Source organism: Sinohyriopsis cumingii, unplaced genomic scaffold (genome assembly GCF_028554795.1).
Source record: "Sinohyriopsis cumingii isolate HCF-2022 unplaced genomic scaffold, ASM2855479v2 utg002482l, whole genome shotgun sequence".
Taxonomy (NCBI): domain Eukaryota; kingdom Metazoa; phylum Mollusca; class Bivalvia; order Unionida; family Unionidae; genus Sinohyriopsis; species Sinohyriopsis cumingii.
In genome coordinates this window covers 293690-316500 of record NW_028316226.1, presented here as the reverse complement: position 1 = coordinate 316500, position 22811 = coordinate 293690, and the positions used below count along the sequence as shown (strand labels likewise).

Here is a 22811-nt window from a genome sequence, read left to right as displayed (position 1 = left end):
GAAAGGAATGATACTAAGTTCCCATTCACAATGTTTTTGTGTTATTTACAGATTACTGTATCAAACGATCATTGACCTCTCTCTCTCCCTCTGTCTCTCTCGCTCCCTCTCTCTCTCTCTCTCCCTCTCTCTCCCTCGCACTCTCTCTCTCTCTCTGTCTCTCTCTCTCTCTCGTTCGAAATCACACAAGAGTTCAAAGTTTATGCCTGCACAATGTCATATGTAGGAAAGTCATCATTGGAGATGTAAATGTTTAGATGATCAACCTGTCATGGGTTTCATTACATTTCAGAGGACAACAAATAGAACTAGAATCAGCCTGCAATTTCAAAACTCTACAACGTCATTAAGAATAAATGTACGACATACTGTTATATCTACAATTACACCGTTTGAAAGATAAACTATATCCTCATGCGCAAACATGCACGCACGCAAACATACATATATGTGTAAACAACATACAATAATTTTTTTTTTAAAAGGCAAACTGTTATCTATACTGTATTTCTACTGTGTGATTGAAGTTTCTCCTTAATTGCGGGTAGGAGATTGGGCCTATCTGAATAATGTCTTTTTTATCAATAACATATTGAAGGCTTATTGTGTATATGGTTGTAGATTATAAAGTAAGATTATTAATTTTGTATGAAAACATCTTTATTTGGATTTGAGATCAGATCATTAGTTTTTCCTCAGGAAATCCTGGTGTACCAGATATTTGGCATGTTCTTTACTAAACCTTTAGTATTATACATGATCTTGCTGCCAGCGTTGAATATTATAGTAAACGAAACAAATATATTTGCAGTAGATGCATTAGGCAAAGTTAATTGCAGGTTTTATCTAAGCAATACACCAAACTTTAGGATAGGAAAACTGTACCAATAGTGCGAATTGCGTCCATTAATGTCTTGCTTACAAACTAATTCAGGACGGATTTTATTTGATTCACAACCTCCTTAGAAATGAACACCATTTCTCTACTTGCATGTGTCTTGTATAAAGATCTAAGAGCCATATATATATATATACAGACGCTGGCGGCCTTCATTTGATTCCAAGTCGATGAAAGGATACTTTTACATTCAGAATGTGTGCATGGTCCTAAATTGTACTAGCGTTTTTCGCTGTAACCTAATTGTCGCTCACTTATGTTTTGTATGCCAACGCCACAACTTAAAGTCTTCCATCAGGAGATGGGGTTTCTCACACAGAATGTCCCTCGTTTGATAGATGCCCCGTGAATCCAACAATCAAAAGCAATTATTTTGTCATTGAGGATGTATTAAACTGCATGCCATAGCATTCATAGAACTGTATGCCTGAGAATGTGCAGAAATGCATTTCTGCCTATCGAAACAAAAGCACACCTGATGTTTCTATCCAGAACTCAAACCTCAGTAAATCATAAAATAGGGAGTTGCAAAATTAATGCTAAAACAATTCTCTGGCAATCAAGAAGTCTAGTAAAAGTAATGCCACCAATGTCTTTCATCAGTACATTTTGGAATTAGAGCTACAATGAAATGATTTTGCAATATTATCAGCCTATTACAAACCCAGTTTGAAGTGAGACAGAAATGTGACTCGGATTGAATCTTGAAAAGGTAAATAAAAGTCAGACGGAAACTTGCAGAAAACATGGAAGTCAGACGATATTTTTGAATAGTAAATGGAAATCAGACGAAGTCTTGGAAAAATATGTTTAGGTAGATTTCTGAACACAAGGAATTCGACTGCTGTATTCCGAATTCAATACCAAGGTATTGTTATATTTATCTGAAAAGTCACAAACCGGTCTAGAACTGGACTATGCCAAGCGAAGTTCGGACAAGTGGCACATTGTTTCAGATTGTTCAAGACAGACTGAGCGTGTTGCCGAGCGGATTTATTTTAATCGAAACACTTTGGCGCAGAAACACTATCCATATTTTAAAGATACAAATGATTTCCTGGAAAAAACTGACCAAACTTACAGCCTCTTAAAACTGTATACTTGGAGAAAGAAAAGTGTGCAACGGCCATAAATTACCAGTTTTGTACGTTAGGTGTATTGAGGATAGTTTCCTCGTTTGGACCCATGTGGAGGAAAAATAGTTTCCTGACTGGATATAACAACCAACATTCATCAATTAAAATTAAAACGAAAAAGAAATGGAATAAGGAGTAGATTTCCTAAATTTGACATTATACAACAGAATAAACTTGCAAACGGGAATAATCGGGACATTAGGATATATTTAAAGGAGATTCATCAATTGTTACGTTAAATACCTTTCCTGTAAGGCATGGGTTCAGGAGCATTGTTAATTCCAAACACATATTTCCCACACGATTTTGCAACATCAACAAGATTTAATGACGCTTGTTCGATGTATTTCGAGAAATAAGTTGAAAAATCAAGGAAGTGGTTAAACAGAGACCTGAAGTTTTAAGAAGAATAAATATTCTCAACAAAACAAAACTAACAATTTCGTTTTTTGTTAGTTACATTTGACGTTCTTAGTTTTTCTCCTTTATATTCCATACAACTTTACAAAACAAAAAATAACAATTACGATCTATGTTGGTTTCAGTCCACGTTCTTTGTTTCTTTTACATTCCTTAAAAGCTTGCAAAACAAATGTAACAAGTACGTTCTTTGTTGGTTAAAGTCGATCTTTTTTTCTTTCTCACATTCTTTACAAGCTTACAAATTAAAACTAACAATTATGTTCTTTTTTGGTTTCAATCGACGTTCCGCATCTGCAAGATGACTTATTGTTGTTACAGCTCTGTGAAGATAACAATTCCAAAATGTTGCACCGTATAACTGTAAATATAACTTTATCAAGCATATTTATTCTTAATAGGGTTGTCAACTTTTGAAAGCTGAGGCTGATTGAAGTCCTGAAGATTGATCTCTGAAAGGTAAAGAAATGCAAGACAGGTTGATCATCTAGCCATCTACAACTACAAATATAACTTCCCAACATATGTCACATACACAACGAGAAAACACCGATATTATTTTCACCGAAAGCATAACTTAGGAAGAAAATTATAATATATTCAACTGAATTCGAATCGCAATTATGCGACTATTTATTTCAATTGAAACCTTTAAAGGGAGAGAAATCACTGGCCGCACATGGTGTCTGAAGCCATACACTGCATTATACTCCTCAGCAAGAGCAGAAGACCTCTTCCAGGACATGGTGATTATCACAATTTTTGCACGATCAGTTGCGTTCAAAACATTTAAAAGAACGGAAACCCTCTTCAAGCACATGGTACTTATTGGAAATGTAACACGTGCAGTTACATACGAAGCCAGTGAATGAACAGGAGCCGTGGTGATGCATAGTTATAGCAGAAACAGTTGCATTTGAAAATCCGAGAAACAGAATAAACTCTCTAGCCGAAGATGTTACCTACTTATGATATTGATCAAGTGGTAGTCGGTATTTATCACCTTCAGACACACACAATAAGAGAACGGGAGTAAAATGAAATTTGTTGATTTTGAAATAAGGACAGACCAAGTTTCATGAACATGTCTTACAATTTTAGAGCGAACTAACTGAAGACATTTTATTCTTAATTTTTACTGATTATATGGACAGACATACATTCGCAGAGTAAATGTGAATTTTTTTGAACATCAAAGTTTTCCTAATTTGACTTACTTGTTCATCTTTGAACTGCAACGATAAAACACTTAATTGACCATATGCCTTTTGTATGGTTTCGCTTTCTAATGAACCGAACACTTGATTGAAAATTCAGGCGTGAATATGCTTTGGCGCATCATCTTAAACTAGTATCATATACTTACTTTAAAACATAATCTGGACACTAGAATAGTTTTAAAGGAGGTTCATCAATTGTTACGTAAAATAGTTTTCCAATAAGTCGTACGTTCAGGAGCATTGTCAAATTCCCAATACATATCTCCCACACAATTTGTAACAATCAACAACATTTAATGATGTTTGCTTGTTGCTTTTCGTGAAATAGGTTAGAAAATCAAGAAAGTGGGTAAACTGAGACTTGATGTTTTAAGAAGAATAAAGATTCTCAACAAGAAAAATGACAACCTACCAATTACGTTCTTTGCTGATCCCCGGTCGAGTCATACCAAAGACTTACAAAATGCTACTAACAGCTGCCTCGCTTCACGCTCAGCATTAAGAGGTTAGTGTTAGGACTGGTCCGCCTGGTGTCAGGATAATATGACTGGGTGGGACATCATGCTACATGTCTGCGGCATGATGCCCCAGTGCTAGACATAACTATAATTTGTCGCACTGCGGACATCGTAGCGATATGACTGATAAATTATTAAAGCTACGTTAAAAATCCAAATCACACACACACACACACACGCACACGCACACATGTTCTTTGCTGGTTTTAATCGACGTTCTTATTTTTTCTTCTTTGCATTCCTTACAACCTTACACAACAAAAGATAACAATTACGTTATTTGTTAGTTTCAATCGATGTTCAGCATATGAATCAAAGTTTGCAAGAGAATATTTGTGTGAATATTTGTGTGATTTGCAACAACAATTTCCTGATGCGTTTCAAAGTTACACTTTGAATAGAGCTTACAAAGGAAATGAAAATATAAGGAGCATTTTGGGCGAGATCCAGTCTTCCGAGTATCGACAAGCCTGGTTTTTAAAAGTGTAAATCGAATGGTAGTAAGTGGTGAATGTTTCTAATTAATTCAGACCTAGCAATTAACGTTAAAACAAGTGAAAATTGTAAAGTTAAAAATATAGTTCATATGATGCGAAAACTGTTTTATGTTATGTATTGTTTAAACTGTATAAAGAGAATGCAGAGGAAACCAAAAGGCATTTAATTTATTTACTTTTAATGAACATTCTTCGGGACCTTTATGGTACATAGATTCATTCGCATCTATCTGTCTGTCTCTATGTATAACTGTATGTCTGTTTCAATCTCAATCCACTGTAAACCTGTCTGCCTGTTTGTCTGCCTATATGTCTATTGTATTGCCTGTTCAAGTTTTTTGATTCTCTTGATGGGTATCTTCCTTCGTTGGAATGATGAAATAAATATCTATATATCAATCTATCGATTGACCGATAGCTTTATCTGTCTATATATCTTGATGGGCATGCTCCTTTTTGAGAATGAGTACATTTCATACACAACTAGTAAAGTTTCAAAATCTTAGTCTTTCGTCATCATTAAACTATTCAATTTGCTTCAGAACAAGAAGACAGAATAACTTCAAATTACTTTTGTTTTTACATTCATCGCCAGGCTTTCTTCTCCAGTTACTTGTCGATATTATGTCCAAATAATGAAGATAATGACCCAAATATAAGTCCTTATTCCAAGGCCAAAAAAAACTGTCGCAAATGACCAAAGGAAAAACTGATTTTAATGAAGTTTAATCATTATTGCATAGGATAAGAAGGAACTTAGTGTCACTATAAAGTGTTTTCTTTTCTCTTAGTTTTCTCTGACGATGGTGTTTTCTGACATATGTAATTGTGGTTAAGATTAGTCTTTCTTGTATACATAAACTGGTTCTCTAAATTCAAGAATGAAACTATGCAATCAAAACTGGCAGAAGTTAAATAATTATTAGCATACATTTTGATAAGGATGTCTAAAACAAACTTTTTCTGTATGGGTGTGGAGGTTAACTTTGTTCAGAGGAAGATAAGAGTGCAATGAAAAACTATGCTAATCCACTGGTCCATACAGTAGTTATATTTGTTCAAGAATTTCCGTACATCCTCTGAAGCTGAAGTCGTAAATGGGGTTCTGGGAAGTTAACTTCCAATTAATTGTACTTGACTAACTATATGAAAACCTATTTCAAGTTTTGGAGAAATGACAATTCACCAGCGTTTCCGAAATCAATCCGTCAAAAGTATTGCATTTACACGAATAATTGAAAATGAAATATTTCATTCATGGCTGTCCCGAGAGATTGCTTCAACCATTTACCAGGATACTACAAAATGAGTATTAACTTTCATTTCCAAAATGGTGGGCTCGTCCGGGATTTGAACCCGGGACCTCTCGCACCCAAAGCGAGAATCATACCCCTAGACCAACGAGCCTCACATGGGAAATAATCGTGCCATTATCCGCCTTTATATTTGTCCTGCATACGAGCCGTACCTTATCTACAGCTTGATATCAGTGCGCTGCTGTTACTCAGATCCTTGCACATGAAAAGATTATATCATAGATGAAACGTACATATTTCATTTCCTTGTGTACATTTCATGCACAAATAGTATTGTTTCGAAATATCAGTCTTTTGATATCATTTACTATTCAGTTTGCTTCAAAGCTAATCTCCCAAATCTATGAGACATACACATATAAGTCCTTCTTCCAAGGAGAAAAAACTGTCGCAAATGACCCATGATCAAACTAAATTTAATGAATTTTAATAATCTTTGCATCATTTAAGACCAGATGATAGGAAGGAACTTAATGTTCCTATAAAGTGTTTTCTTTTTCTCTCTTAGTTTTCTCTGAAGATTGTGTTTTGTAATATATGTAATTTATGGATGACATTATTCATTGTTGTATACACAGACTGGTTCTCTAAATTCAAGACCGAAACTATGCAATCAAGCTGATTGTTGTTGTGGGTAATAAATGAAAAGTAATTAGTTGACTTTGTTTAGACTAACATGCTTTAAGATAAAGTCGATTTCCGATGACGAAGACATATTTAGAATTAAAATGATATTTTATTTGCATGCTTCTAAATGAAATCCAACTCATCTGAATTTTACTGTTGATAATAATCAAGAGTTTCAGATCTACATAATATTAATTGCTGCCGATAGACCCTTGGACAATTCGTTGATCAAACAGCATTCTCCATTCGCCGGCGTCCCCGTTTGAAACTTGGATTATGCATAAAGATGAATGCATGCTGATGTATGTCGATGGAAGCCAAATTTGCCATTCTAGTCGACGGTCATACCATTAATTTGACAGTTGATTTTCACAACAACAAAAAAGATAATTCCAGTAGGTGGATTAGGCAAGGTTCGTTTTAGGTTCTCTCTAAGCAGCACATTCATCTTTCGTTAAAGATATGATAGGAAATCTGTACAAATATTATGAATTCGTCCATCAATATTTTGCTTAAAAACCAATTCCGGATAGACTTTGTTCTATTTACAACCTCCTTGAAAACGAATACCGTTTTCTACTAAAATGCATCTTGTGGATAGATGTGAGATGAAATTCAAGCAGACAAGACCTTTGAAGAGACTAGCAAGTGAGAAATCATGTGGCTGTCTCCAATTTAGAAAGTGCTTCAATCCAAGTAATCTACGCCGTTTCAGAATCAAATAAAGAGATGTGTTGTGTCGGTTTATTCTAACAGCATGCATTGTAACCCCATAGGCAGTCAATCAATAAATCAACGCCTACTGAATTAGATGACACAGACATGTAAATGACATTAGGCAGTTAAGGTAAAGACACGGTGGGGAGATAGGCCCTTACGAAGCAAGGGAATAATGTGCATCGGTGGTTCAGTGGTAGAATGCTCGCCTGCCACGCGGGCGGCCCGGGTTCGATTCCCGGCCGATGCAAATTTTTTTATATATAATTTTAGAATGTTTGCATAATCCAATATTTGTAATAACTCTTTTTGCCCTAGTCTAATTTTCGCTCACTTTTGTGTTTTATGCCAACTCCACAACTGAAATCGGAACAGTCCTTGAATCAGAAGCTTGGATGTCTCACACTGAGTGTCCCTCGCTTCCCGGAAACAAAGATGGATGTTGGTGCAAAACAGCTTTCCATTACAATGGGACAGATCCTTATCTTGTCTATAAGGAGTTTCTAATTGGAACTGTAGGAAGAGCGTAATAACCTTCATTTTTCAGTTAGAGGTTAATCTTTAAATCCGGATGACGATGCCTATCGCCCTTAATTATTTTAACACAAGAACATTTCAGTGTACTGAACGTGTTATTATCATTTACTTTATGACACTAGAATACTCTTTTAGAGATGTCTTCAATTTATTTCAACATTTATGTCTGTCTGTAAACCTCGTTTCACGTTTGACCTTCTCCAGCCAACTTTGACTCGAATTTCATTGAACTGATTTCAAATCCAGACTGAAAGGAATGATACTAAGTTCCCATTCACAATGTTTTTGTGTTATTTACAGATTACTGTATCAAACGATCATTGACCTCTCTCTCTCCCTCTCTCTCTCTCGCTCCCTCTCTCTCTCTTTCTCCCTCTCTCTCCCTCGCACTCTCTCTCTCTCTCTCTCTGTCTCTCTCTCTCTCTCTCTCTCTCTCTCGTTCGAAATCACACAAGAGTTCAAAGTTTATGCCTGCACAATGTCATATGTAGGAAAGTCATCATTGGAGATGTAAATGTTTAGATGATCAACCTGTCATGGGTTTCATTACATTTCAGAGGACAACAAATAGAACTATAATCAGCCTGCAATTTCAAAACTCTACAACGTCATTAAGAATAAATGTACGACATACTGTTATATCTACAATTACACCGTTTGAAAGATAAACTATATCCTCATGCGCAAACATGCACGCACGCAAACATACATATATGTGTAAACAACATACAATCATTTTTTTTTTAAAAGGCAAACTGTTATCTATACTGTATTTCTACTGTGTGATTGAAGTTTCTCCTTAATTGCGGGTAGGAGATTGGGCCTATCTGAATAATGTCTTTTTTATCAATAACATATTGAAGGCTTATTGTGTATATGGTTGTAGATTATAAAGTAAGATTATTAATTTTGTATGAAAACATCTTTATTTGGATTTGAGATCAGATCATTAGTTTTTCCTCAGGAAATCCTGGTGTACCAGATATTTGGCATGTTCTTTACTAAACCTTTAGTATTATACATGATCTTGCTGCCAGGGTTGAATATTATAGTAAACGAAACAAATATATTTGCAGTAGATGCATTAGGCAAAGTTGATTGCAGGTTTTATCTAAGCAATACACCAAACTTTAGGATAGGAAAACTGTACCAATAGTGCGAATTGCGTCCATTAATGTCTTGCTTACAAACTAATTCAGGACGGATTTTATTTGATTCACAACCTCCTTAGAAATGAACACCATGTCTCTACTTGCATGTGTCTTGTATAAAGATCTAAGAGCCATATATATATATATATATATATATATATATATATATATATATATATATATATATATATATATATACACAGACGCTGGCGACCTTCATTTGATTCCAAGTCGATGAAAGGATACTTTTACATTCAGAATGTGTGCATGGTCCTAAATTGTACTAGCGTTTTCGCTGTAACCTAATTGTCGCTCACTTATGTTTTGTATGCCAAGGCCACAACTTAAAGTCTTCCATCAGGAGATGGGGTTTCTCACGCAGAATGTCCCTCGCTTGATAGATGCCCCGTGAATCCAAAAATCAAAAGCAATTATTTTGTCATTGAGGATGTATTAAACTGCATGCCATAGTATTCATAGAACTGTATGCCTGAGAATGTGCAGAAATGCATTTCTGCCTATCGAAACAAAAGCACACCTGATGTTTCTATCCAGAACTCAAACCTCAGTAAATCATAAAATAGGGAGTTGCAAAATTAATGCTAAAACAATTCTCTGGCAATCAAGAAGTCTAGTAAAAGTAATGCCACCAATGTCTTTCATCAGTACATTTCGGAATTAGAGCTACAATGAAATGATTTTGCAATATTATCAGCCTATTACAAACCCAGTTTGAAGTGAGACAGAAATGTGACTCGGATTGAATCTTGAAAAGGTAAATAAAAGTCAGACGGAAACTTGCAGAAAACATGGAAGTCAGACGATATTTTTGAATAGTAAATGGAAATCAGACGAAGTCTTGGAAAAGTATGTTTAGGTAGATTTCTGAACACAAGGGAATTCGACTGCTGTATTCCGAATTCAATACCAAGGTATTGTTATATTTATCCGAAAAGTCACAAACCGGTCTAGAACTGGACTATGCCAAGCGAAGTTCGGACAAGTGGCACATTGTTTCAGATTGTTCAAGACAGACTGAGCGTGTTGCCGAGCGGATTTATTTTAATCGAAACACTTTGGCGCAGAAACACTATCCATATTTTAAAGATACAAATGATTTCCTGGAAAAAACTGACCAAACTTACAGCCTCTTAAAACTGTATACTTGGAGAAAGAAAAGTGTGCAACGGCCATAAATTACCATTTTTGTACGTTAGGTGTATTGAGGATAGTTTCCTCGTTTGGACCCATGTGGAGGAAAAATAGTTTCCTGACTGGATATAACAACCAACATTCATCAATTAAAATTAAAACGAAAAAGAAATGGAATAAGGAGTAGATTTCCTAAATTTGACATTATACAACAGAATAAACTTGCAAACGGGAATAATCGGGACATTAGGATATATTTAAAGGAGATTCATCAATTGTTACGTTAAATACCTTTCCTGTAAGGCATGGGTTCAGGAGCATTGTTAATTCCAAACACATATTTCCCACACGATTTTGCAACATCAACAAGATTTAATGACGCTTGTTCGATGTATTTCGAGAAATAAGTTGAAAAATCAAGCAAGTGGTTAAACAGAGACCTGAAGTTTTAAGAAGAATAAATATTCTCAACAAAACAAAACTAACAATTTCGTTTTTTGTTAGTTACATTTGACGTTCTTAGTTTTTCTCCTTTATATTCCATACAACTTTACAAAACAAAAAATAACAATTACGATCTATGTTGGTTTCAGTCCACGTTCTTTTTTTCTTTTACATTCCTTAAAAGCTTGCAAAACAAATGTAACAAGTACGTTCTTTGTTGGTTAAAGTCGATCTTTTTTTCTTTCTTACATTCTTTACAAGCTTACAAATTAAAACTAACAATTATGTTCTTTTTTGGTTTCAATCGACGTTCCGCATCTGCAAGATGACTTATTGTTGTTACAGCTCTGTGAAGATAACAATTCCAAAATGTTGCACCGTATAACTGTAAATATAACTTTATCAAGCATATTTATTCTTAATAGGGTTGTCAACTTTTGAAAGCTGAGGCTGATTGAAGTCCTGAAGATTGATCTCTGAAAGGTAAAGAAATGCAAGACAGGTTGATCATCTAGCCATCTACAACTACAAATATAACTTCCCAACATATGCCACATACACAACGAGAAAACACCGATATTATTTTCACCGAAAGCATAACTTAGGAAGAAAATTATAATATATTCAATTGAATTCGAATCGCAATTATGCGACTATTTATTTCAATTGAAACCTTTAAAGGGAGAGAAATCACTGGCCGCACATGGTGTCTGAAGCCATACACTGCATTATACTCCTCAGCAAGAGCAGAAGACCTCTTCCAGGACATGGTGATTATCACAATTTTTGCACGATCAGTTGCGTTCAAAACATTTAAAAGAACGGAAACCCTCTTCAAGCACATGGTACTTATTGGAAATGTAACACGTGCAGTTACATACGAAGCCAGTGAATGAACAGGAGCCGTGGTGATGCATAGTTATAGCAGAAACAGTTGCATTTGAAAATCCGAGAAACAGAATAAACTCTCTAGCCGAAGATGTTACCTACTTATGATATTGATCAAGTGGTAGTCGGTATTTATCACCTTCAGACACACACAATAAGAGAACGGGAGTAAAATGAAATTTGTTGATTTTGAAATAAGGACAGACCAAGTTTCATGAACATGTCTTACAATTTTAGAGCGAACTAACTGAAGACATTTTATTCTTAATTCTTACTGATTATATGGACAGACATACATTCGCAGAGTAAATGTGAATTTTTTTGAACATCAAAGTTTTCCTAATTTGACTTACTTGTTCATCTTTGAACTGCAACGATAAAACACTTAATTGACCATATGCCTTTTGTATGGTTTCGCTTTCTAATGAACCGAACACTTGATTGAAAATTCAGGCGTGAATATGCTTTGGCGCATCATCTTAAACTAGTATCATATACTTACTTTAAAACATAATCTGGACACTAGAATAGTTTTAAAGGAGGTTCATCAATTGTTACGTAAAATACTTTTCCAATAAGTCGTACGTTCAGGAGCATTGTCAAATTCCCAATACATATCTCCCACACGATTTGTAACAATCAACAACATTTAATGATGTTTGCTTGTTGCTTTTCGTGAAATAGGTTAGAAAATCAAGAAAGTGGGTAAACTGAGACTTGATGTTTTAAGAAGAATAAAGATTCTCAACAAGAAAAATCACAACCTACCAATTACGTTCTTTGCTGATCCCCGGTCGAGTCATACCAAAGACTTACAAAATGCTACTAACAGCTGCCTCGCTTCACGCTCAGCATTAAGAGGTTAGTGTTAGGACTGGTCCGCCTGGTGTCAGGATAATATGACTGGGTGGGACATCATGCTACATGTCTGCGGCATGATGCCCCAGTGCTAGACATAACTATAATCTGTGGCACTGCGGACATCGTAGCGATATGACTGATAAATTATTAAAGTTACGTTAAAAATCCAAATCACACACACACACACACACTCGCGCACACGCACACATGTTCTTTGCTGGTTTTAATCGACGTTCTTATTTTTTCTTCTTTACATTCCTTACAACCTTACACAACAAAAGATAACAATTACGTTATTTGTTAGTTTCAATCGATGTTCAGCATATGAATCAAAGTTTGCAAGAGAATATTTGTGTGAATATTTGTGTGATTTGCAACAACAATTTCCTGATGCGTTTCAAAGTTACACTTTGAATAGAGCTTACAAAGGAAATGAAAATATAAGGAGCATTTTGGGCGAGATCCAGTCTTCCGAGTATCGACAAGCCTGGTTTTTAAAAGTGTAAATCGAATGGTAGTAAGTGGTGAATGTTTCTAATTAATTCAGACCTAGCAATTAACGTTAAAACAAGTGAAAATTGTAAAGTTAAAAATATAGTTCATATGATGCGAAAACTGTTTTATGTTATGTATTGTTTAAACTGCATAAAGAGAATGCAGAGGAAACCAAAAGGCATTTAATTTATTTACTTTTAATGAACATTCTTCGGGACCTTTATGGTACATAGATTCATTCGCATCTATCTGTCTGTCTCTATGTATAACTGTATGTCTGTTTCAATCTCAATCCACTGTAAACCTGTCTGCCTGTTTGTCTGCCTATATGTCTATTGTATTGCCTGTTCAAGTATTTTGATTCTCTTGATGGGTATCTTCCTTCGTTGGAATGATGAAATATATATCTATATATCAATCTATCGATTGACCGATAGCTTTATCTGTCTATATATCTTGATGGGCATGCTCCTTTTTGAGAATGAGTACATTTCATACACAACTAGTAAAGTTTCAAAATCTTAGTCTTTCGTCATCATTAAACTATTCAATTTGCTTCAGAACAAGAAGACAGAATAACTTCAAATTACTTTTGTTTTTACATTCATCGCCAGGCTTTCTTCTCCAGTTACTTGTCGATATTATGTCCAAATAATGAAGATAATGACCCAAGATAAGTCCTTATTCCAAGACCAAAAAAAAACTGTCGCAAATGACCAAAGGAAAAACTGATTTTAATGAATTTTAATCATTATTGCATAGGATAAGAAGGAACTTAGTGTCACTATAAAGTGTTTTTTTTTCTCTTAGTTTTCTCTGACGATGGTGTTTTCTGACATATGTAATTGTGGTTAAGTCTTTCTTGTATACATAAACTGGTTCTCTAAATTCAAGAATGAAACTATGCAATCAAAACTGGCAGAAGTTAAATAATTATTAGCATACATTTTGATAAGGATGTCTAAAACAAACTTTTTCTGTATGGGTGTGGAGGTTAACTTTGTTCAGAGGAAGATAAGAGTGCAATGAAAAACTATGCTAATCCACTGGTCCATACAGTAGTTATATTTGTTCAAGAATTTCCGTACATCCTCTGAAGCTGAAGTCGTAAATGGGGTTCTGGGAAGTTAACTTCCAATTAATTGTACTTGACTAACTATATGAAAACCTATTTCAAGTTTTGGAGAAATGACAATTCACCAGCGTTTCCGAAATCAATCCGTCAAAAGTATTGCATTTACACGAATAATTGAAAATGAAATATTTCATTCATGGCTGTCCCGAGAGATTGCTTCAACCATTTACCAGGATACTACAAAATGAGTATTAACTTTCATTTCCAAAATGGTGGGCTCGTCCGGGATTTGAACCCGGGACCTCTCGCACCCAAAGCGAGAATCATACCCCTAGACCAACGAGCCTCACATGGGAAATAATCGTGCCATTATCCGCCTTTATATTTGTCCTGCATACGAGCCGTACCTTATCTACAGCTTGATATCAGTGCGCTGCTGTTACTCAGATCCTTGCACATGAAAAGATTATATCATAGATGAAACGTACATATTTCATTTCCTTGTGTACATTTCATGCACAAATAGTATTGTTTCGAAATATCAGTCTTTTGATATCATTTACTATTCAGTTTGCTTCAAAGCTAATCTCCCAAATCTATGAGACATACACATATAAGTCCTTCTTCCAAGGAGAAAAAACTGTCGCAAATGACCCATGATCAAACTAAATTTAATGAATTTTAATAATCTTTGCATCATTTAAGACCAGATGATAGGAAGGAACTTAATGTTCCTATAAAGTGTTTTCTTTTTCTCTCTTAGTTTTCTCTGAAGATTGTGTTTTGTAATATATGTAATTTATGGATGACATTATTCATTGTTGTATACACAGACTGGTTCTCTAAATTCAAGACCGAAACTATGCAATCAAGCTGATTGTTGTTGTGGGTAATAAATGAAAAGTAATTAGTTGACTTTGTTTAGACTAACATGCTTTAAGATAAAGTCGATTTCCGATGACGAAGACATATTTAGAATTAAAATGATATTTTATTTGCATGCTTCTAAATGAAATCCAACTCATCTGAATTTTACTGTTGATAATAATCAAGAGTTTCAGATCTACATAATATTAATTGCTGCCGATAGACCCTTGGACAATTCGTTGATCAAACAGCATTCTCCATTCGCCGGCGTCCCCGTTTGAAACTTGGATTATGCATAAAGATGAATGCATGCTGATGTATGTCGATGGAAGCCAAATTTGCCATTCTAGTCGACGGTCATACCATTAATTTGACAGTTGATTTTCACAACAACAAAAAAGATAATTCCAGTAGGTGGATTAGGCAAGGTTCGTTTTAGGTTCTCTCTAAGCAGCACATTCATCTTTCGTTAAAGATATGATAGGAAATCTGTACAAATATTATGAATTCGTCCATCAATATTTTGCTTAAAAACCAATTCCGGATAGACTTTGTTCTATTTACAACCTCCTTGAAAACGAATACCGTTTTCTACTAAAATGCATCTTGTGGATAGATGTGAGATGAAATTCAAGCAGACAAGACCTTTGAAGAGACTAGCAAGTGAGAAATCATGTGGCTGTCTCCAATTTAGAAAGTGCTTCAATCCAAGTAATCTACGCCGTTTCAGAATCAAATAAAGAGATGTGTTGTGTCGGTTTATTCTAACAGCATGCATTGTAACCCCATAGGCAGTCAATCAATAAATCAACGCCTACTGAATTAGATGACACAGACATGTAAATGACATTAGGCAGTTAAGGTAAAGACACGGTGGGGAGATAGGCCCTTACGAAGCAAGGGAATAATGTGCATCGGTGGTTCAGTGGTAGAATGCTCGCCTGCCACGCGGGCGGCCCGGGTTCGATTCCCGGCCGATGCAAATTTTTTTAAATATAATTTTAGAATGTTTGCATAATCCAATATTTGTAATAACTCTTTTTGCCCTAGTCTAATTTTCGCTCACTTTTGTGTTTTATGCCAACTCCACAACTGAAATCGGAACAGTCCTTGAATCAGAAGCTTGGATGTCTCACACTGAGTGTCCCTCGCTTCCCGGAAACAAAGATGGATGTTGGTGCAAAACAGCTTTCCATTACAATGGGACAGATCCTTATCTTGTCTATAAGGAGTTTCTAATTGGAACTGTAGGAAGAGCGTAATAACCTTCATTTTTCAGTTAGAGGTTAATCTTTAAATCCGGATGACGATGCCTATCGCCCTTAATTATTTTAACACAAGAACATTTCAGTGTACTGAACGTGTTATTATCATTTACTTTATGACACTAGAATACTCTTTTAGAGATGTCTTCAATTTATTTCAACATTTATGTCTGTCTGTAAACCTCGTTTCACGTTTGACCTTCTCCAGCCAACTTTGACTCAAATTTCATTGAACTGATTTCAAATCCAGACTGAAAGGAATGATACTAAGTTCCCACTCACAATGTTTTTGTGTTATTTACAGATTACTGTATCAAACGATCATTGACCTCTCTCTCTCCCTCTCTCTCTCTCTCGCTCCCTCTCTCTCTCTTTCTCCCTCTCTCTCCCTCGCACTCGCTCTCTCTCTCTCTCTCTCTCTCTCTCTCTGTCTCTCTCTCTCTCTCTCTCGTTCGAAATCACACAAGAGTTCAAAGTTTATGCCTGCACAATGTCATATGTAGGAAAGTCATCAACCTGTCATGGGTTTCATTGCATTTCAGAGGACAACAAATAGAACTATAATCAGCCTGCAATTTCAAAACTCTACAACGTCATTAAGAATAAATGTACGACATACTGTTATATCTACAATTACACCGTTTGAAAGATAAACTATATCCTCATGCGCAAACATGCACGCACGCAAACATACATATATGTGTAAACAACATACAATCATTTTTTTTTAAAAGGCAAATTGTTATCTATACTGTATTTCTACTGTGTGATTGAAGTTTCTCCTTAATTGCGGGTAGGAGATTGGGCCTATCTGAATAATGTCTTTTTTATCAATAACATATTGAAGGCTTATTGTGTATATGGTTGTAGATTATAAAGTAAGATTATTAATTTTGTATGAAAACATCTTTATTTTGATTTGAGATCAGATCATTAGTTTTTCCTAAGGAAATCCTGGTGTACCAGATATTTGGCATGTTCTTTACTAAACCTTTAGTATTATACATGATCTTGCTGCCAGGGTTGAATATTATAGTAAACGAAACAAATATATTTGCAGTAGATGCATTAGGCAAAGTTGATTGCAGGTTTTATCTAAGCAATACACCAAACTTTAGGATAGGAAAACTGTACCAATAGTGCGAATTGCGTCCATTAATGTCTTGCTTACAAACTAATTCAGGACGGATTTTATTTGATTCACAACCTCCTTAGAAATGAACACCATTTCTCTACTTGCATGTGTCTTGTAGAAAGATCTAAGAGCCATATATATATATATATATATATATATATATATATATATATATATATATATATATATATATATATATATATATATATATATATATATATATATATATATATACACACAGACGCTGGCGGCCTTCATTTGATTCCAAGTCGATGAAAGGATACTTTTACATTCAGAATGTGTGCATGGTCCTAAATTGTACTAGCGTTTTTCGCTGTAACCTAATTGTCGCTCACTTATGTTTTGTATGCCAACGCCACAACTTAAAGTCTTCCATCAGGAGATGGGGTTTCTCACACAGAATGTCCCTCGTTTGATAGATGCCCCGTGAATCCAAAAATCAAAAGCAATTATTTTGTCATTGAGGATGTATTAAACTGCATGCCATAGTATTCATAGAACTGTATGCCTGAGAATGTGCAGAAATGCATTTCTGCCTATCGAAACAAAAGCACACCTGATGTTTCTATCCAGAACTCAAACCTCAGTAAATCATAAAATAGGGAGTTGCAAAACTAATGCTAAAACAATTCTCTGGCAATCAAGAAGTCTAGTAAAAGTAATGCCACCAATGTCTTTCATCAGTACATTTTGGAATTAGAGCTACAATGAAATGATTTTGCAATATTATCAGCCTATTACAAACCCAGTTTGAAGTGAGACAGAAATGTGACTCGGATTGAATCTTGAAAAGGTAAATAAAAGTCAGACGGAAACTTGCAGAAAACATGGAAGTCAGACGATATTTTTGAATAGTAAATGGAAATCAGACGAAGTCTTGGAAAAGTATGTTTAGGTAGATTTCTGAACACAAGGAATTCGACTGCTGTATTCCGAATTCAATACCAAGGTATTGTTATATTTATCCGAAAAGTCACAAACCGGTCTAGAACTGGACTATGCCAAGCGAAGTTCGGACAAGTGGCACATTGTTTCAGATTGTTCAAGACAGACTGAGCGTGTTGCCGAGCGGATTTATTTTAATCGAAACACTTTGGCGCAGAAACACTATCCATATTTTAAAGATACAAATGATTTCCTGGAAAAAACTGACCAAACTTACAGCCTCTTAAAACTGTATACTTGGAGAAAGAAAAGTGTGCAACGGCCATAAATTACCATTTTTGTACGTTAGGTGTATTGAGGATAGTTTCCTCGTTTGGACCCATGTGGAGGAAAAATAGTTTCCTGACTGGATATAACAACCAACATTCATCAATTAAAATTAAAACGAAAAAGAAATGGAATAAGGAGTAGATTTCCTAAATTTGACATTATACAACAGAATAAACTTGCAAACGGGAATAATCGGGACATTAGGATATATTTAAAGGAGATTCATCAATTGTTACGTTAAATACCTTTCCTGTAAGGCATGGGTTCAGGAGCATTGTTAATTCCAAACACATATTTCCCACACGATTTTGCAACATCAACAATATTTAATGACGCTTGTTCGATGTATTTCGAGAAATAAGTTGAAAAATCAAGGAAGTGGTTAAACAGAGACCTGAAGTTTTAAGAAGAATAAATATTCTCAACAAAACAAAACTAACAATTTCGTTTTTTGTTAGTTACATTTGACGTTCTTAGTTTTTCTCCTTTATATTCCATACAACTTTACAAAACAAAAAATAACAATTACGATCTATGTTGGTTTCAGTCCACGTTCTTTTTTTCTTTTACATTCCTTAAAAGCTTGCAAAACAAATGTAACAAGTACGTTCTTTGTTGGTTAAAGTCGATCTTTTTTTCTTTCTTACATTCTTTACAAGCTTACAAATTAAAACTAACAATTATGTTCTTTTTTGGTTTCAATCGACGTTCCGCATCTGCAAGATGACTTATTGTTGTTACAGCTCTGTGAAGATAACAATTCCAAAATGTTGCACCGTATAACTGTAAATATAACTTTATCAAGCATATTTATTCTTAATAGGGTTGTCAACTTTTGAAAGCTGAGGCTGATTGAAGTCCTGAAGATTGATCTCTGAAAGGTAAAGAAATGCAAGACAGGTTGATCATCTAGCCATCTACAACTACAAATATAACTTCCCAACATATGCCACATACACAACGAGAAAACACCGATATTATTTTCACCGAAAGCATAACTTAGGAAGAAAATTATAATATATTCAATTGAATTCGAATCGCAATTATGCGACTATTTATTTCAATTGAAACCTTTAAAGGGAGAGAAATCACTGGCCGCACATGGTGTCTGAAGCCATACACTGCATTATACTCCTCAGCAAGAGCAGAAGACCTCTTCCAGGACATGGTGATTATCACAATTTTTGCACGATCAGTTGCGTTCAAAACATTTAAAAGAACGGAAACCCTCTTCAAGCACATGGTACTTATTGGAAATGTAACACGTGCAGTTACATACGAAGCCAGTGAATGAACAGGAGCCGTGGTGATGCATAGTTATAGCAGAAACAGTTGCATTTGAAAATCCGAGAAACAGAATAAACTCTCTAGCCAAAGATGTTACCTACTTATGATATTGATCAAGTGGTAGTCGGTATTTATCACCTTCAGACACACACAATAAGAGAACGGGAGTAAAATGAAATTTGTTGATTTTGAAATAAGGACAGACCAAGTTTCATGAACATGTCTTACAATTTTAGAGCGAACTAACTGAAGACATTTTATTCTTAATTTTTACTGATTATATGGACAGACATACATTCGCAGAGTAAATGTGAATTTTTTTGAACATCAAAGTTTTCCTAATTTGACTTACTTGTTCATCTTTGAACTGCAACGATAAAACACTTAATTGACCATATGCCTTTTGTATGGTTTCGCTTTCTAATGAACCGAACACTTGATTGAAAATTCAGGCGTGAATATGCTTTGGCGCATCATCTTAAACTAGTATCATATACTTACTTTAAAACATAATCTGGACACTAGAATAGTTTTAAAGGAGGTTCATCAATTGTTACGTAAAATACTTTTCCAATAAGTCGTACGTTCAGGAGCATTGTCAAATTCCCAATACATATCTCCCACACGATTTGTAACAATCAACAACATTTAATGATGTTTGCTTGTTGCTTTTCGTGAAATAGGTTAGAAAATCAAGAAAGTGGGTAAACTGAGACTTGATGTTTTTAGAAGAATAAAGATTCTCAACAAGAAAAATCACAACCTACCAATTACGTTCTTTGCTGATCCCCGGTCGAGTCATACCAAAGACTTACAAAATGCTACTAGCAGCTGCCTCGCTTCACGCTCAGCATTAAGAGGTTAGTGTTAGGACTGGTCCGCCTGGTGTCAGGATAATATGACTGGGTGGGACATCATGCTACATGTCTGCGGTATGATGCCCCAGTGCTAGACATAACTATAATCTGTGGCACTGCGGACATCGTAGCGATATGACTGATAAATTATTAAAGCTACGTTAAAAATCCAAATCACACACACACACACACACACACACACACACACAGACACACACACACACACACACGCACACATGTTCTTTGCTGGTTTTAATCGACGTTCTTATTTTTTCTTCTTTACATTCCTTACAATCTTACACAACAAAAGATAACAATTACGTTATTTGTTAGTTTCAATCGATGTTCAGCATATGAATCAAAGTTTGCAAGAGAATATTTGTGTGAATATTTGTGTGATTTGCAACAACAATTTCCTGATGCGTTTCAAAGTTACACTTTGAATAGAGCTTACAAAGGAAATGAAAATATAAGGAGCATTTTGGGCGAGATCCAGTCTTCCGAGTATCGACAAGCCTGGTTTTTAAAAGTGTAAATCGAATGGTAGTAAGTGGTGAATGTTTCTAATTAATTCAGACCTAGCAATTAACGTTAAAACAAGTGAAAATTGTAAAGTTAAAAATATAGTTCATATGATGCGAAAACTGTTTTATGTTATGTATTGTTTAAACTGTATAAAGAGAATGCAGAGGAAACCAAAAGGCATTTAATTTATTTACTTTTAATGAACATTCTTCGGGACCTTTATGGTACATAGATTCATTCGCATCTATCTGTCTGTCTCTATGTATAACTGTATGTCTGTTTCAATCTCAATCCACTGTAAACCTGTCTGCCTGTTTGTCTGCCTATATGTCTATTGTATTGCCTGTTCAAGTATTTTGATTCTCTTGATGGGTATCTTCCTTCGTTGGAATGATGAAATATATATCTATATATCAATCTATCGATTGACCGATAGCTTTATCTGTCTATATATCTTGATGGGCATGCTCCTTTTTGAGAATGAGTACATTTCATACACAACTAGTAAAGTTTCAAAATCTTAGTCTTTCGTCATCATTAAACTATTCAATTTGCTTCAGAACAAGAAGACAGAATAACTTCAAATTACTTTTGTTTTTACATTCATCGCCAGGCTTTCTTCTCCAGTTACTTGTCGATATTATGTCCAAATAATGAAGATAATGACCCAAATATAAGTCCTTATTCCAAGGCCAAAAAAAAAAACTGTCGCAAATGACCAAAGGAAAAACTGATTTTAATGAATTTTAATCATTATTGCATAGGATAAGAAGGAACTTAGTGTCACTATAAAGTGTTTTTTTTTCTCTTAGTTTTCTCTGACGATGGTGTTTTCTGACATGTAATTGTGGTTAAGATTAGTCTTTCTTGTATACATAAACTGGTTCTCTAAATTCAAGAATGAAACTATGCAATCAAAACTGGCAGAAGTTAAATAATTATTAGCATACATTTTGATAAGGATGTCTAAAACAAACTTTTTCTGTATGGGTGTGGAGGTTAACTTTGTTCAGAGGAAGATAAGAGTGCAATGAAAAACTATGCTAATCCACTGGTCCATACAGTAGTTATATTTGTTCAAGAATTTCCGTACATCCTCTGAAGCTGAAGTCGTAAATGGGGTTCTGGGAAGTTAACTTCCAATTAATTGTACTTGACTAACTATATGAAAACCTATTTCAAGTTTTGGAGAAATGACAATTCACCAGCGTTTCCGAAATCAATCCGTCAAAAGTATTGCATTTACACGAATAATTGAAAATGAAATATTTCACTCATGGCTGTCCCGAAAGATTGCTTCAACCATTTACCAGGATACTACAAAATGAGTATTAACTTTGATTTCCAAAATGGTGGGCTCGTCCGGGATTTGAACCCGGGACCTCTCGCACCCAAAGCGAGAATCATACCCCTAGACCAACGAGCCTCACATGGGAAATAATCGTGCCATTATCCGCCTTTATATTTGTCCTGCATACGAGCCGTACCTTATCTACAGCTTGATATCCGTGCGCTGCTGTTACTCAGATCCTTGCACATGAAAAGATTATATCATAGATGAAACGTACATATTTCATTTCCTTGTGTACATTTCATGCACAAATAGTATTGTTTCGAAATATCAGTCTTTTGATATCATTTACTATTCAGTTTGCTTCAAAGCTAATCTCCCAAATCTATGAGACAT

General features: G+C 35.0%; 5 non-coding genes across 5 annotated transcripts; 2 read left to right on the top strand and 3 right to left on the bottom strand.

Annotated features, from left to right (window-relative positions):
* Window positions 1-6024: 6024 nt before the first annotated feature.
* Window positions 6025-6096, bottom strand: Trnap-ugg (transfer RNA proline (anticodon UGG)). The gene has a single exon. It is a non-coding gene; the product is annotated as a tRNA-Pro (tRNA).
* Window positions 6097-7528: 1432 nt separating this feature from the next.
* On the top strand, window positions 7529-7599 carry Trnag-gcc (transfer RNA glycine (anticodon GCC)). Its single transcript has one exon. It is a non-coding gene; the product is annotated as a tRNA-Gly (tRNA).
* Window positions 7600-14226: 6627 nt separating this feature from the next.
* Trnap-ugg (transfer RNA proline (anticodon UGG)) lies at window positions 14227-14298 on the bottom strand. The gene has a single exon. It is a non-coding gene; the product is annotated as a tRNA-Pro (tRNA).
* Window positions 14299-15730: 1432 nt separating this feature from the next.
* Trnag-gcc (transfer RNA glycine (anticodon GCC)) lies at window positions 15731-15801 on the top strand. Its single transcript has one exon. It is a non-coding gene; the product is annotated as a tRNA-Gly (tRNA).
* A 6677-nt stretch (window positions 15802-22478) lies between these two features.
* Trnap-ugg (transfer RNA proline (anticodon UGG)) lies at window positions 22479-22550 on the bottom strand. Its single transcript has one exon. It is a non-coding gene; the product is annotated as a tRNA-Pro (tRNA).
* Window positions 22551-22811: the final 261 nt, after the last annotated feature.